Here is a 19,033-nt window from a genome sequence, read left to right on the forward strand (position 1 = left end):
ATCACTATAAACATGGAAATATCTACATCGCTATCTGTATTAACATGGAAATAGCTCCACCGCTATCAGTAAAAACACTGAAATATCTACACCGCTATCTGTATAAACATGGAAATATGTACAACGCTATCTGTATAAACATGGAAATATCTACACCGCTATCTGTATAAACATGGAAATATCTACACAGCTATCTCTATAAACATGGAAATAGCTACACTGCTATCTGTATAAACATAGAAATAGCGACACCGTTATCTGAATAAACATGTAAATATCTACACCGCCCTCTGTAAAAACATGAAGATATCTACACAGTCATCTGTATAAACTTGGAAATATCTACACCTCCATCTGTATAAACATGGAAATATCTACACTGCCATCTGTATACACATGGAAATATCTACACAGCCATCTGAAGAAACATGGAAATATGTACACCGCTATCTGTATAAACATGGAAATAACTACAGCACTATCTTTATAAACTTGGAAATATCTACACCACCTTCTGTATAAACATGGAAATATCTACACCGCTATCTGTATAAACATGGAAATACCAACACCGTTATCTGTATAAACATTGAAATATCTACACCGCTATCTGTATAAAGATGGAAATATCTACAACGCTATCTGTGTAAACATGGAAATATCTACACACCTATCTGTGTAAACATGGAAATATCTACACCGCTATCTGTATAAACATGGAAATATCTACACTGCTATCTGTATAAACATGGAAATACCAAAACGGCTATCTGTATAAACATGGAAATATCTACAACGCTATCTGTATAAATACGGAAATATCCTCACCACAATCACTATAAACCTGGAAATGCCTACAACGCTATCTGTATAAATACGGAAATATCCTCACCACTATCTCTATAAATATGGAAATACCTACACCGCCATATCTATACACATGGAAATACCTACACCGCCATCTCTATACACATGGAAATATCTACACCACTATCTGTATAAACATAGACATATCTACATTGCAATCTCTATAAACATGGAAATATCTACACCGCCATCTCTATAAACATGGAAATATCTACATCGCTATCTGTATAAATATGGAAATATCTCCACCGCTATCCGTATAAACATGGAAATATCTACACCGATATCTGTATAAACATGGAAATATCTACACCGCTATCTGTATAAACATGGAAATATCTACAACGCTATCTGTGTAAACATGGAAGTATCTACACAGATATCTGTATAAACTTGCAAATATCTACACAGCTATCTGTGTAAAGATCGAAATGTCTACAGCGCAATCTGTGCAAAGATGGAAATATCTACACCGCTATCTCTGTAAACATGGAAATATCTACACCGCTATCTGTATCAACATGGAAATATCTACTTCGCTATCTTTATAAACATGGAAATATCTACACTGCCATCTGTATACACATGGAAATGTCTACACAGCAATCTGAAGAAACATGGAAATATGTACACCGCTATCTGTATAAACATGGAAATAACTACACCGCTATTTTTATAAACTTGGAAATATCTACACCGCCTTCTGTATAAACATGGAAATATCTACACCGCTATCTGTATAAACATGGAAATACCAACACCGTTATCTGTATAAACATTGAAATGTCTACACCGCTATCTGTATAAAGATGGAAATATCTACAACGCTATCTGTGTAAGCATGGAAATATCTACACACCTATCTGTGTAAACATGGAAATATCTACACCGCTATCTGTATAAACATGGAAATATCTACACCGCTATCTGTATAAACATGGAAATACCAAAACGGCTATCTGTATAAACATGGAAATATCTACAACGCTATCTGTATAAATACGGAAATATCCTCACCACTATCACTATAAACCTGGAAATACCTACAACGCTATCTGTATAAATACGGAAATATCCTCACCACTATATCTATAAACATGGAAATACCTACACCGCCATATCTATACACATGGAAATAACTACACCGCCATCTCTATACACATGGAAATATCTACACAGCTATCTCTATAAACATAGAAATATCTACATTGCAATCTCTATAAACATGGAAATATCTACACCGCCATCTCTATAAACATGGAAATATCTACATCGCTATCTGTATAAATATGGAAATATCTCCACCACTATCAGTATAAATATGGAAATATCTACACCGATATCTGTATAAACATGGAAATATCTAAACCGCTATCTGTATAAACATGGAGATATCTACAACGCTATCTGTGTAAACATGGAAGTATCTACACAGATATCTGTGTAAACTTGCAAATATCTACACAGCTATCTGTGTAAAGATCGAAATGTCTACAGCGCAATCAGTGCAAAGATGGAAATATCTACACCGCTATCTCTGTAAACATGGAAATATCTACACCGCTATCTGTATCAACATGGAAATATCTACTTCGCTATCTTTATAAACATGGAAATATCTACACTGTTATCTCTATAAACATGGAAATATCTACACGACCATCTGTATAAACACGCAAATATCTACAGAGTCATCTGTACAAACATGGAAACATCTACACCAAAATATCTATAAACATGGAAATATCTACAGTGCCATCTGTATACCCGTGGAAATACCTACCCAGCCATCTGTGTAACCACGGAAATATCTACTCCGCTATCTCTATAAACATGGAAATACGTACAACGCTATCTCTATAAATATGGAAATACCTACGCTGCAATCTCTATAAACATGGAAATATCTACACCGCCATCACTATAAACATGGAAATATCTACATCGCTATCTGTATTAACATGGAAATAGCTCCACCGCTATCAGTAAAAACACTGAAATATCTACACCGCTATCTGTATAAACATGGAAATATGTACAACGCTATCTGTATAAACATGGAAATATCTACACCGCTATCTGTATAAACATGGAAATATCTACACAGCTATCTCTATAAACATGGAAATAGCTACACTGCTATCTGTATAAACATAGAAATAGTGACACCGTTATCTGTATAAACATGGAAATATCTACACCGCCCTCTGTAAAAACATGAAGATATCTACACAGTCATCTGTATAAACTTGGAAATATCTACACCTCCATCTGTATAAACATGGAAATAATCTACACTGCCATCTGTATACACATGGAAATATCTACACAGCCATCTGAAGAAACATGGAAATATGTACACCGCTATCTGTATAAACATGGAAATAACTACAGCGCTATCTTTATAAACTTGGAAATATCTACACCACCTTCTGTATAAACATGGAAATATCTACACCGCTATCTGTATAACCATGGAAATACCAACACCGTTATCTGTATAAACATTGAAATATCTACACCGCTATCTGTATAAAGATGGAAATATCTACAACGCTATCAGTGTAAACATGGAAATATCTACACACCTATCTGTGTAAACATGGAAATATCTACACCGCTATCTGTATAAACATGGAAATATCTACACCGCTATCTGTATAAACATGGAAATACCAAAACGGCTATCTGTATAAACATGGAAATATCTACAACGCTATCTGTATAAATACGGAAATATCTCACCACAATCACTATAAACCTGGAAATGCCTACAACGCTATCTGTATAAATACGGAAATATCCTCACAACTATCTCTATAAACATGGAAATACCTACACCGCCATATCTATACACATGGAAATACCTACACCGCCATCTGTATACACATGGAAATATCTACACCACTATCTCTATAAACATAGACATATCTACATTGCAATCTCTATAAACATGGAAATATCTACACCGCCATCTCTATAAACATGGAAATATCTACATCGCTATCTGTATAAATATGGAAATATCTCCACCGCTGTCAGTATAAACATGGAAATATCTACACCGATATCTGTATAAACATGGAAATATCTACACCGCTATCTGTATAAACATGGAAATATCTACAACGCTATCTGTGTAAACATGGAAGTATCTACACAGATATCTGTGTAAACTTGCAAATATCTACACAGCTATCTGTGTAAAGATCGAAATGTCTACAGCGCAATCTGTGCAAAGATGGAAATATCTACACCGCTATCTCTGTAAACATGGAAATATCTACACCGCTATCTGTATCAACATGGAAATATCTACTTCGCTATCTTTATAAACATGGAAATATCTACACTGCCATCTGTATACACATGGAAATGTCTACACAGCAATCTGAAGAAACATGGAAATATGTACACCGCTATCTGTATAAACATGGAAATAACTACACCGCTATTTTTATAAACTTGGAAATATCTACACCGCCTTCTGTATAAACATGGAAATGTCTACACCGCTATCTGTATAAACATGGAAATACCAACACCGTTATCTGTATAAACATTGAAATATCTACACAGCTATCTGTGTAAAGATCGAAATGTCTACAGCGCAATCTGTGCAAAGATGGAAATATCTACACCGCTATCTCTGTAAACATGGAAATATCTACACCGCTATCTGTATCAACATGGAAATATCTACTTCGCTATCTTTATAAACAGGGAAATATCTACACTGTTATCTCTATAAACATGGAAATATCTACACCACCATCTGTATAAACATGCAAATATCTACAGAGTCATCTGTATAAACATGGAAACATCTACACCACCATATCTATAAACATGGAAATATCTACAGTGCCATCTGTATACCCGTGGAAATACCTACCCAGCCATCTGTGTAACCACGGAAATATCTACTCCGCTATCTCTATAAACATGGAAATACGTACAACGCTATCTCTATAAATATGGAAATACCTACGCTGCAATCTCTATAAACATGGAAATATCTACACCGCCATCACTATAAACATGGAAATATCTACATCGCTATCTGTATTAACATGGAAATAGCTCCACCGCTATCAGTAAAAACACTGAAATATCTACACCGCTATCTGTATAAACATGGAAATATGTACAACGCTATCTGTATAAACATGGAAATATCTACACCGCTATCTGTATAAACATGGAAATATCTACACAGCTATCTCTACAAACATGGAAATAGCTACACTGCTACCTGTATAAACATAGGAATAGCGACACCGTTATCTGTATAAACATGGAAATATCTACACCGCCCTCTGTAAAAACATGAAGATATCTACACAGTCATCTGTATAAACTTGGAAATATCTACACCTCCATCTGTATAAACATGGAAATATCTACACTGCCATCTGTATACACATGGAAATATCTACACAGCCATCTGAAGAAACATGGAAATATGTACACCGCTATCTGTATAAACATGGAAATAACTACACCGCTATCTTTATAAACTTGGAAATATCTACACCGCCTTCTGTATAAACATGGAAATATCTACACCGCTATCTGTATAAACATGGAAATACCAACACCGTTATCTGTATAAACATTGAAATATCTACACCGCTATCTGTATAAAGATGGAAATATCTACAACGCTATCTGTGTAAACATGGAAATATCTACACACCTATCTGTGTAAACATGGAAATATCTACACCGCTATCTGTATAAACATGGAAATATCTTCACCGCTATCTGTATAAACATGGAAATACCAAAACGGCTATCTGTATAAACATGGAAATATCTACAACGCTATCTGTATAAATACGGAAATATCCTCACCACTATCACTATAAACCTGGAAATGCCTACAACGCTATCTGTATAAATACGGAAATATCCTCACCACTATCGCTATAAACATGGAAATACCTACACCGCCATATCTATACACATGGAAATACCTACACTGCCATCTCTATACACATGGAAATATCTACACCACTATCTCTATAAACATAGACATATCTACATTGCAATCTCTATAAACATGGAAATATCTACACCGCCATCTCTATAAACATGGAAATATCTACATCGCTATCTGTATAAATATGGAAATATCTCCACCGCTATCAGTATAAACATGGAAATATCTACACCGCTATCTGTATAAACATGGAAATATATACAACGCTATCTGTGTAAACATGGAAGTATCTACACAGATATCTGTGTAAACTTGCAAATATCTACACAGCTATCTGTGTAAAGATCGAAATGTCTACAGCGCAATCTGTGCAAAGATGGAAATATCTACACCGCTATCTCTGTAAACATGGAAATATCTACACCGCTATCTGTATCAACATGGAAATATCTACTTCGCTATCTTTATAAACATGGAAATATCTACACTGTTATCTCTATAAACATGGAAATATGTACACCACCATCTGTATAAACATGCAAATATCTACAGAGTCATCTGTATAAACATGGAAACATCTACACCACCATATCTATAAACATGGAAATACCTACAGTGCCATCTGTATACCCGTGGAAATACCTACCCAGCCATCTGTGTAACCACGGAAATATCTACTCCGCTATCTCTATAAACATGGAAATACGTACAACGCTATCTCTATAAATATGGAAATACCTACGCTGCAATCTCTATAAACATGGAAATATCTACACCGCCATCACTATAAACATGGAAATATCTACATCGCTATCTGTATTAACATGGAAATAGCTCCACCGCTATCAGTAAAAACACTGAAATATCTACACCGCTATCTGTATAAACATGGAAATATGTACAACGCTATCTGTATAAACATGGAAATATCTACACCGCTATCTGTATAAACATGGAAATATCTACACAGCTATCTCTATAAACATGGAAATAGCTACACTGCTATCTGTATAAACATAGAAATAGCGACACCGTTATCTGAATAAACATGTAAATATCTACACCGCCCTCTGTAAAAACATGAAGATATCTACACAGTCATCTGTATAAACTTGGAAATATCTACACCTCCATCTGTATAAACATGGAAATATCTACACTGCCATCTGTATACACATGGAAATATCTACACAGCCATCTGAAGAAACATGGAAATATGTACACCGCTATCTGTATAAACATGGAAATAACTACAGCACTATCTTTATAAACTTGGAAATATCTACACCACCTTCTGTATAAACATGGAAATATCTGCAACGCTATCTGTATAAACATGGAAATACCAACACCGTTATCTGTATAAACATTGAAATATCTACACCGCTATCTGTATAAAGATGGAAATATCTACAACGCTATCTGTGTAAACATGGAAATATCTACACACCTATCTGTGTAAACATGGAAATATCTACACCGCTATCTGTATAAACATGGAAATATCTACACTGCTATCTGTATAAACATGGAAATACCAAAACGGCTATCTGTATAAACATGGAAATATCTACAACGCTATCTGTATAAATACGGAAATATCCTCACCACAATCACTATAAACCTGGAAATGCCTACAACGCTATCTGTATAAATACGGAAATATCCTCACCACTATCTCTATAAATATGGAAATACCTACACCGCCATATCTATACACATGGAAATACCTACACCGCCATCTCTATACACATGGAAATATCTACACCACTATCTGTATAAACATAGACATATCTACATTGCAATCTCTATAAACATGGAAATATCTACACCGCCATCTCTATAAACATGGAAATATCTACATCGCTATCTGTATAAATATGGAAATATCTCCACCGCTATCAGTATAAACATGGAAATATCTACACCGATATCTGTATAAACATGGAAATATCTACACCGCTATCTGTATAAACATGGAAATATCTACAACGCTATCTGTGTAAACATGGAAGTATCTACACAGATATCTGTATAAACTTGCAAATATCTACACAGCTATCTGTGTAAAGATCGAAATGTCTACAGCGCAATCTGTGCAAAGATGGAAATATCTACACCGCTATCTCTGTAAACATGGAAATATCTACACCGCTATCTGTATCAACATGGAAATATCTACTTCGCTATCTTTATAAACATGGAAATATCTACACTGCCATCTGTATACACATGGAAATGTCTACACAGCAATCTGAAGAAACATGGAAATATGTACACCGCTATCTGTATAAACATGGAAATAACTACACCGCTATTTTTATAAACTTGGAAATATCTACACCGCCTTCTGTATAAACATGGAAATATCTACACCGCTATCTGTATAAACATGGAAATACCAACACCGTTATCTGTATAAACATTGAAATGTCTACACCGCTATCTGTATAAAGATGGAAATATCTACAACGCTATCTGTGTAAGCATGGAAATATCTACACACCTATCTGTGTAAACATGGAAATATCTACACCGCTATCTGTATAAACATGGAAATATCTACACCGCTATCTGTATAAACATGGAAATACCAAAACGGCTATCTGTATAAACATGGAAATATCTACAACGCTATCTGTATAAATACGGAAATATCCTCACCACTATCACTATAAACCTGGAAATACCTACAACGCTATCTGTATAAATACGGAAATATCCTCACCACTATATCTATAAACATGGAAATACCTACACCGCCATATCTATACACATGGAAATAACTACACCGCCATCTCTATACACATGGAAATATCTACACAGCTATCTCTATAAACATAGAAATATCTACATTGCAATCTCTATAAACATGGAAATATCTACACCGCCATCTCTATAAACATGGAAATATCTACATCGCTATCTGTATAAATATGGAAATATCTCCACCGCTATCAGTATAAATATGGAAATATCTACACCGATATCTGTATAAACATGGAAATATCTAAACCGCTATCTGTATAAACATGGAGATATCTACAACGCTATCTGTGTAAACATGGAAGTATCTACACAGGTATCTGTGTAAACTTGCAAATATCTACACAGCTATCTGTGTAAAGATCGAAATGTCTACAGCGCAATCAGTGCAAAGATGGAAATATCTACACCGCTATCTCTGTAAACATGGAAATATCTACACCGCTATCTGTATCAACATGGAAATATCTACTTCGCTATCTTTATAAACATGGAAATATCTACACTGTTATCTCTATAAACATGGAAATATCTACACCACCATCTGTATAAACACGCAAATATCTACAGAGTCATCTGTACAAACATGGAAACATCTACACCAAAATATCTATAAACATGGAAATACCTACAGTGCCATCTGTATACCCGTGGAAATACCTACCCAGCCATCTGTGTAACCACGGAAATATCTACTCCGCTATCTCTATAAACATGGAAATACGTACAACGCTATCTCTATAAATATGGAAATACCTACGCTGCAATCTCTATAAACATGGAAATATCTACACCGCCATCACTATAAACATGGAAATATCTACATCGCTATCTGTATTAACATGGAAATAGCTCCACCGCTATCAGTAAAAACACTGAAATATCTACACCGCTATCTGTATAAACATGGAAATATGTACAACGCTATCTGTATAAACATGGAAATATCTACACCGCTATCTGTATAAACATGGAAATATCTACACAGCTATCTCTATAAACATGGAAATAGCTACACTGCTATCTGTATAAACATAGAAATAGTGACACCGTTATCTGTATAAACATGGAAATATCTACACCGCCCTCTGTAAAAACATGAAGATATCTACACAGTCATCTGTATAAACTTGGAAATATCTACACCTCCATCTGTATAAACATGGAAATAATCTACACTGCCATCTGTATACACATGGAAATATCTACACAGCCATCTGAAGAAACATGGAAATATGTACACCGCTATCTGTATAAACATGGAAATAACTACAGCGCTATCTTTATAAACTTGGAAATACCTACACCACCTTCTGTATAAACATGGAAATATCTACACCGCTATCTGTATAAACATGGAAATACCAACACCGTTATCTGTATAAACATTGAAATATCTACACCGCTATCTGTATAAAGATGGAAATATCTACAACGCTATCAGTGTAAACATGGAAATATCTACACACCTATCTGTGTAAACATGGAAATATCTACACCGCTATCTGTATAAACATGGAAATATCTACACCGCTATCTGTATAAACATGGAAATACCAAAACGGCTATCTGTATAAACATGGAAATATCTACAACGCTATCTGTATAAATACGGAAATATCCTCACCACAATCACTATAAACCTGGAAATGCCTACAACGCTATCTGTATAAATACGGAAATATCCTCACAACTATCTCTATAAACATGGAAATACCTACACCGCCATATCTATACACATGGAAATACCTACACCGCCATCTGTATACACATGGAAATATCTACACCACTATCTCTATAAACATAGACATATCTACATTGCAATCTCTATAAACATGGAAATATCTACACCGCCATCTCTATAAACATGGAAATATCTACATCGCTATCTGTATAAATATGGAAATATCTCCACCGCTGTCAGTATAAACATGGAAATATCTACACCGATATCTGTATAAACATGGAAATATCTACACCGCTATCTGTATAAACATGGAAATATCTACAACGCTATCTGTGTAAACATGGAAGTATCTACACAGATATCTGTGTAAACTTGCAAATATCTACACAGCTATCTGTGTAAAGATCGAAATGTCTACAGCGCAATCTGTGCAAAGATGGAAATATCTACACCGCTATCTCTGTAAACATGGAAATATCTACACCGCTATCTGTATCAACATGGAAATATCTACTTCGCTATCTTTATAAACATGGAAATATCTACACCGCCATCTGTATACACATGGAAATGTCTACACAGCAATCTGAAGAAACATGGAAATATGTACACCGCTATCTGTATAAACATGGAAATAACTACACCGCTATTTTTATAAACTTGGAAATATCTACACCGCCTTCTGTATAAACATGGAAATGTCTACACCGCTATCTGTATAAACATGGAAATACCAACACCGTTATCTGTATAAACATTGAAATATCTACACAGCTATCTGTGTAAAGATCGAAATGTCTACAGCGCAATCTGTGCAAAGATGGAAATATCTACACCGCTATCTCTGTAAACATGGAAATATCTACACCGCTATCTGTATCAACATGGAAATATCTACTTCGCTATCTTTATAAACATGGAAATATCTACACTGTTATCTCTATAAACATGGAAATATCTACACCACCATCTGTATAAACATGCAAATATCTACAGAGTCATCTGTATAAACATGGAAACATCTACACCACCATATCTATAAACATGGAAATATCTACAGTGCCATCTGTATACCCGTGGAAATACCTACCCAGCCATCTGTGTAACCACGGAAATATCTACTCCGCTATCTCTATAAACATGGAAATACGTACAACGCTATCTCTATAAATATGGAAATACCTACGCTGCCATCTGTATACCCGTGGAAATACCTACCCAGCCATTTGTGTAACCACGGAAATATCTACTCCGCTATCTCTATAAACATGGAAATACGTACAACGCTATCTCTATAAATATGGAAATACCTACGCTGCAATCTCTATAAACATGGAAATATCTACACCGCCATCACTATAAACATGGAAATATCTACATCGCTATCTGTATTAACATGGAAATAGCTCCACCGCTATCAGTAAAAACACTGAAATATCTACACCGCTATCTGTATAAACATGGAAATATGTACAACGCTATCTGTATAAACATGGAAATATCTACACCGCTATCTGTATAAACATGGAAATATCTACACAGCTATCTCTATAAACATGGAAATAGCTACACTGCTATCTGTATAAACATAGAAATAGCGACACAGTTATCTGTATAAACATGGAAATATCTACACCGCCCTCTGTAAAAACATGAAGATATCTACACAGTCATCTGTATAAACTTGGAAATATCTACACCTCCATCTGTATAAACATGGAAATATCTACACTGCCATCTGTATACACATGGATATATCTACACAGCCATCTGAAGAAACATGGAAATATGTACACCGCTATCTGTATAAACATGGAAATAACTACACCGCTATCTTTATAAACTTGGAAATATCTACACCACCTTCTGTATAAACATGGAAATATCTACACCGCTATCTGTATAAACATGGAAATACCAACACCGTTATCTGTATAAACATTGAAATATCTACACCGCTATCTGTATAAAGATGGAAATATCTACAACGCTATCTGTGTAAACATGGAAATATCTACACACCTATCTGTGTAAACATGGAAATATCTACACCGCTATCTGTATAAACATGGAAATATCTACACCGCTATCTGTATAAACATGGAAATACCAAAACGGCTATCTGTATAAACATGGAAATATCTACAACGCTATCTGTATAAATACGGAAATATCCTCACCACTATCACTATAAACCTGGAAATGCCTACAACGCTATCTGTATAAATACGGAAATATCCTCACCACTATCTCTATAAACATGGAAAAACCTACACCGCCATATCTATACACATGGAAATACCTACACCGCCATCTCTATACACATGGAAATATCTACACCACTATCTCTATAAACATAGACATATCTACATTGCAATCTCTATAAACATGGAAATATCTACACCGCCATCTCTATAAACATGGAAATATCTACATCGCTATCTGTATAAATATGGAAATATCTCCACCGCTATCAGTATAAACATGGAAATATCTACACTGATATCTGTATAAACATGGAAATATCTACACCGCTATCTGTATAAACATGGAAATATCTACAACGCTATCTGTGTAAACATGGAAGTATCTACACAGATATCTGTGTAAACTTGCAAATATCTACACAGCTATCTGTGTAAAGATCGAAATGTCTACAGCGCAATCTGTGCAAAGATGGAAATATCTACACCGCTATCTCTGTAAACATGGAAATATCTACACCGCTATCTGTATCAACATGGAAATATCTACTTCGCTATCTTTATAAACATGGAAATATCTACACTGTTATCTCTATAAACATGGAAATATCTACACCACCATCTGTATAAACATGCAAATATCTACAGAGTCATCTGTATAAACATGGAAATATCTACACCACCATATCTATAAACATGAAAATATCTACAGTGCCATCTGTATAGCCGTGGAAATACCTACCCAGCCATCTGTGTAACCACGGAAATATCTACTCCGCTATCTCTATAAACATGGAAATACGTACAACGCTATCTCTATAAATATGGAAATATCTACACTGCAATCTCTATAAACATGGAAATATCTACACCGCCATCACTATAAACATGGAAATATCTACATCGCTATCTGTATTAACATGGAAATAGCTCCACCGCTATCAGTATAAACACTGAAATATCTACACCGCTATCTGTATAAACATGGAGATATGTACAACGCTATCTGTATAAACATGGAAATATCTACACCGCTATCTGTATAAACATGGAAATATCTACACAGCTATCTCTATAAACATGGAAATAGCTACACTGCTATCTGTATAAACATAGAAATAGCGACACCGTTATCTGTATAAGCATGGAAATATCTACACCGCCCTCTGTAAAAACATGAAGATATCTACACAGTCATCTGTATAAACTTGGAAATATCTACACCTCCATCTGTATAAACATGGAAATATCTACACTGCCATCTGTATACACATGGAAATATCTACACAGCCATCTGAAGAAACATGGAAGTATGTACAACGCTATCTGTATAAACATGGAAATAACTACACCGCTATCTATATAAACTTGGAAATATCTACACCGCCTTCTGTATAAACATGGAAATATCTACACCGCTATCTGTATAAACATGGAAATACCAACACCCTTATCTGTATAAACATTGAAATATCTACACCGCTATCTGTATAAAGATGGAAATATCTACAACGCTATCTGTGTAAACATGGAAATATCTACACACCTATCTGTGTAAACATGGAAATATCTACACCGCTATCTGTATAAACATGGAAATATCTACACCGCTATCTGTATAAACATGGAAATACCAAAACGGCTATCTGTATAAACATGGAAATATCTACAACGCTATCTGTATAAATACGGAAATATCCTCACCACTATCACTATAAACATGGAAATACCTACAACGCTATCTGTATAAATACGGAAATATCCTCACCACTATCTCTATAAACATGGAAATACCTACACCGCCATATCTATACACATGGAAATAACTACACCGCCATCTCTATACACATGGAAATATCTACACAACTATCTCTATAAACATAGACATATCTACATTGCAATCTCTATAAACATGGAAATATCTACACCGCCATCTCTATAAACATGGAAATATCTACATCGCTATCTGTATAAATATGGAAATATCTCCACCGCTATCAGTATAAACATGGAAATATCTACACCGAAATCTGTATAAACATGGAAATATCTACACCGCTATCTGTATAAACATGGAAATATCTACAACGCTATCTGTGTAAACATGGAAGTATCTACACAGATATCTGTGTAAACTTGCAAATAACTACACAGCTATCTGTGTAAAGATCGAAATGTCTACAGCGCAATCTGTGCAAAGATGGAATTATCTACACCGCTATCTCTGTAAACATGGAAATATCTACACCGCTATCTGTATCAACATGGAAATATCTACTTCGCTATCTTTATAAACATGGAAATATCTACACTGTTATCTCTATAAACATGGAAATCTCTACACCACCATCTGTATAAACATGCAAATATCTACAGAGTCATCTGTATAAACATGGAAACATCTACACCACCATATCTATAAACATGGAAATATCTACAGTGCCATCTGTATACCCGTGGAAATACCTACCCAGCCATCTGTGTAACGACGGAAATATCTACTCCGCTATCTCTATAAACATGGAAATACGTACAACGCTATCTCTATAAATATGGAAATATCTACACTGCAATCTCTATAAACATGGAAATATCTACACCGCCATCACTATAAACATGGAAATATCTACATCGCTATCTGTATTAACATGGAAATAGCTCCACCGCTATCAGTAAAAACACTGAAATATCTACACCGCTATCTGTATAAACATGGAAATAGGTACAACGCTATCTGTATAAACATGGAACTATCTACACCGCTATCTGTATAAACATGGAAATATCTACACAGCTATCTCTATAAACATGGAAATAGCTACACTGCTATCTGTATAAACATAGAAATAGCGACACCGTTATCTGTATAAACATAGAAATATCGACACCGTTATCTTTATAAACATGGAAATATCTACACCGCCCTCTGTAAAAACATGAAGATATCTACACAGTCATCTGTATAAACTTGGAAATATCTACACCTCCATCTGTATAAACATGGAAATATCTACATCGCTATCTGTATTAACATGGAAATAGCTCCACCGCTATCAGTAAAAACACTGAAATATCTACACCGCTATCTGTATAAACATGGAAATATGTACAACGCTATCTGTATAAACATGGAACTATCTAAACCGCTATCTGTATAAACATGGAAATATCTACACAGCTATCTCTATAAACATGGAAATAGCTACACTGCTATCTGTATAAACATAGAAATAGCTACACCGTTATCTGTATAAACATAGAAATATCGACACCGTTATCTGTATAAACATGGAAATATCTACACCGCCCTCTGTAAAAACATGAAGATATCTACACAGTCATCTGTATAAACTTGGAAATATCTACACCTCCATCTGTATACACATGGAAATATCTACACAGCCATCTGAAGAAACATGGAAATATGTACACCGCTATCTGTATAAACATGGAAATAACTACACCGCTATCTTTATAAACTTGGAAATATCTACACCGCCTTCTGTATAAACATGGCAATATCTACACCGCTATCTGTATAAACATGGAAATACCAACACCGTTATCTGTATAAACATTGAAATATCTACACCGGTATCTGTATAAAGATGGAAATATCTACAACGCTATCTGTGTAAACATGGAAATATCTACACACCTATCTGTGTAAACATGGAAATATCTACACCGCTATCTGTATAAACATGGAAATATCTACACCGCTATCTTTATAAACATGGAAATACCAAAACGGCTATCTGTATAAACAGGGAAATATCTACAACTCTATCTGTATAAATACGGAAATATCCTCACCACTATCACTATAAACCTGGAAATGCCTACAACGCTATCTGTATAAATACGGAAATATCCTCACCACTATCTCTATAAACATGGAAATACCTACACCGCCATATCTATACACATGGAAATACCTACACCGCCATCTCTATACACATGGAAATATCTACACCACTATCTCTATAAACATAGACATATCTACATTGCAATCTCTATAAACATGGAAATATCTACACCGCCATCTCTATAAACATGGAAATATCTACATCGCTATCTGTATAAATATGGAAATATCTCCACCGCTATCAGTATAAACATGGAAATATCTACAACGATATCTGTATAAACATGGAAATATCTACACCGCTATCTGTATAAACATGGAAATATCTACAACGCTATCTGTGTAAACATGGAAGTATCTACACAGATATCTGTGTAAACTTGCAAATATCTACACAGCTATCTGTGTAAAGATCGAAATGTCTACAGCGCAATCTGTGCAAAGATGGAAATATCTACACCGCTATCTCTGTAAACATGGAAATATCTACACCGCTATCTGTATCAACATGGAAATATCTACTTCGTTATCTTTATAAACATGGAAATATCTACACTGTTATCTCTATAAACATGGAAATATCTACACCACCATCTGTATAAACATGCAAATATCTACAGAGTCATCTGTATAAACATGGAAATATCTACACCACCATATCTATAAACATGGAAATATCTACAGTGCCATCTGTATACCCGTGGAAATACCTACCCAGCCATCTGTGTAACCACGGAAATATCTACTCCGCTATCTCTATAAACATGGAAATACGTACAACGCTATCTCTATAAATATGGAAATACCTATGCTGCAATCTCTATAAACATGGAAATATCTACACCGCCATCACTATAAACATGGAAATATCTACATCGCTATCTGTATTAACGTGGAAATAGCTCCACCGCTATCAGTAAAAACACTGAAATATCTACACCGCTATCTGTATAAACATGGAAATATGTACAACGCTATCTGTATAAACATGGAAATATCTACACCGCTATCTGTATAAACATGGAAATATCTACACAGCTATCTCTACAAACATGGAAATAGCTACACTGCTATCTGTATAAACATAGAAATAGCGACACCGTTATCTGTATAAACATGGAAATATCTACACCGCCCTCTGTAAAAACATGAAGATATCTACACAGTCATCTGTATAAACTTGGAAATATCTACACCTCCATCTGTATAAACATGGAAATATCTACACTGCCATCTGTATACACATGGAAATATCTACACAGCCATCTGAAGAAACATGGAAGTATGTACAACGATATCTGTATAAACATGGAAATAACTACACCGCTATCTATATAAACTTGGAAATATCTACACCGCCTTCTGTATAAACATGGAAATATCTACACCGCTATCTGTATAAACATGGAAATACCAACACCCTTATCTGTATAAACATTGAAATATCTATACCGCTATCTGTATAAAGATGGAAATATCTACAACGCTATCTGTGTAAACATTGAAATATCTACACACCTATCTGTGTAAACATGGAAATATCTACACCGCTATCTGTATAAACATGGAAATATCTACACCGCTATCTGTATAAACATGGAAATACCAAAACGGCTATCTGTATAAACATGGAAATATCTACAACGCTATCTGTATAAATACGGAAATATCCTCACCACTATCACTATAAACCTGGAAATACCTACAACGCTATCTGTATAAATACGGAAATATCCTCACCACTATCTCTATAAACATGGAAATACCTACACCGCCATATCTATACACATGGAAATAACTACACCGCCATCTCTATTCACATGGAAATATCTACACAACTATCTCTATAAACATAGACATATCTACATTGCAATCTCTATAAACATGGAAATATCTACACCGCCATCTCTATAAACATGGAAATATCTACATCACTATCTGTATAAATATGGAAATATCTCCACCGCTATCAGTATAAACATGGAAATATCTACACCGAAATCTGTATAAACATGGAAATATCTACACCGCTATCTGTATAAACATGGAAATATCTACAACGCTATCTGTGTAAACATGGAAGTATCTACACAGATATCTGTGTAAACTTGCAAATAACTACACAGCTATCTGTGTAAAGATCGAAATGTCTACAGCGCAATCTGTGCAAAGATGGAAATATCTACACCGCTATCTCTGTAAACATGGAAATATCTACACCGCTATCTGTATCAACATGGAAATATCTACTTCGCTATCTTTATAAACATGGAAATATCTACACTGTTATCTCTATAAACATGGAAATATCTACACCACCATCTGTATAAACATGCAAATATCGACAGAGTCATCTGTGTAAACATGGAAACATCTACACCACCATATCTATAAACATGGAAATATCTACAGTGCCATCTGTATACCCGTGGAAATACCTACCCAGCCATCTGTGTAACGACGGAAATATCTACTCCGCTATCTCTATAAACATGGAAATACGTTCAACGCTATCTCTATAAATATGGAAATATCTACACTGCAATCTCTATAAAAATGGAAATATCTACACCGCCATCACTATAAACATGGAAATATCTACATCGCTATCTGTATTAACATGGAAATAGCTCCACCGCTATCAGTAAAAACACTGAAATATCTACACCGCTATCTGTATAAACATGGAAATATGT

Source organism: Pan troglodytes, chromosome 6 (assembly GCF_028858775.2).
Source record: "Pan troglodytes isolate AG18354 chromosome 6, NHGRI_mPanTro3-v2.0_pri, whole genome shotgun sequence".
Taxonomy (NCBI): domain Eukaryota; kingdom Metazoa; phylum Chordata; class Mammalia; order Primates; family Hominidae; genus Pan; species Pan troglodytes.